The sequence below is a fragment of the Pristiophorus japonicus genome, unplaced genomic scaffold (genome assembly GCF_044704955.1).
Source record: "Pristiophorus japonicus isolate sPriJap1 unplaced genomic scaffold, sPriJap1.hap1 HAP1_SCAFFOLD_536, whole genome shotgun sequence".
Lineage (NCBI taxonomy): Eukaryota > Metazoa > Chordata > Chondrichthyes > Pristiophoridae > Pristiophorus > Pristiophorus japonicus.
The window spans coordinates 270,455-271,380 of record NW_027254443.1 but is presented as its reverse complement, the minus strand read 5'-3'; the positions used below and the strand labels follow the sequence as shown (position 1 = coordinate 271,380).

Here is a 926-nt window from a genome sequence, read left to right as displayed (position 1 = left end):
AAGGGGAGAGGGGGAGGAAGAGAGAGGGAAAGGGGAAATAGAGGAAGGGGATGGGGAGAGAGAGAGAGTGGAAGGGGGAGCGAGAGGGGCAGGTGTGAGTGAGGGAATGGGAGAGAGGGGGAAGGAGAGAGGGTGAGGCGAGGAAGGGGGAAGGGGGGAGAGGGGAATGAGTGAGAGACGGGGAAAGCGAGATAATGGGAAAGGGAGAGAGGGGTGAAACGATGTAGAAAGGGTCGTGATGGGGAAGGGAGAGAGAGATTTGGAAGGGCAGAGTGAGTGTAAGAGAGATGAGAAGAGGAGAGGGGAAAGGGAGAGAGAAAAGTGAAGGAGTGAGAGAGAGGGGGGAAGGAGCGAGAGAGAGGATAATGAGTGTGTAAGAGCGGGAAGGGGAGAGAGAGAGGGAGGAGAAAGAGGAGAAGGCAGAGGATGAGAGAGGGATAAAAATGTACAACAGGTTGTGTAGATGGGGAGGGCAGAGAAAGATTTGGATCCTGCAATTCCAGGGTCTGTCTCGGAGCTGTTTAATATTTATAATTAAAGCCCTTGTTAATTGACGGTGAATTTAAATACTGAACTAATTTTGAATCGGCCCCAGTGAAAATTGAACCCACGACCCCTGGTTTACTAGACCAGTGCTCTAACCCCTGAGCTATGGAACCAACGGCCCTGGGCTGTGGGTCATTCCCCAGTTAGTGCTGTGTGTTTGAAGAATGAGGAGGGGTCAGTGAAACGCTCAGATTGTGTCTCATCCCCCAGACTCCTGCCTCCGTCTCTTCAATATTCGCCTCTCAACATCGATATATCGGGTCTTTCACGTAGTAAAACATCCCAAGGCAACTCAGTCACACTCTGGCTCAATCTCTCTTTCTCTCTCAGTCTCTCTGTCTCTCTCTCTTTCTCACATGGTATTGGGGGTAATGTACTGA

The 926-nt window shown here is 50.9% G+C and overlaps 1 non-coding gene across 1 annotated transcript; it reads right to left on the bottom strand.

The window, feature by feature from the left end:
• Positions 1-586: 586 nt before the first annotated feature.
• Positions 587-659, bottom strand: trnat-agu (transfer RNA threonine (anticodon AGU)). The gene has a single exon. It is a non-coding gene; the product is annotated as a tRNA-Thr (tRNA).
• Positions 660-926: the final 267 nt, after the last annotated feature.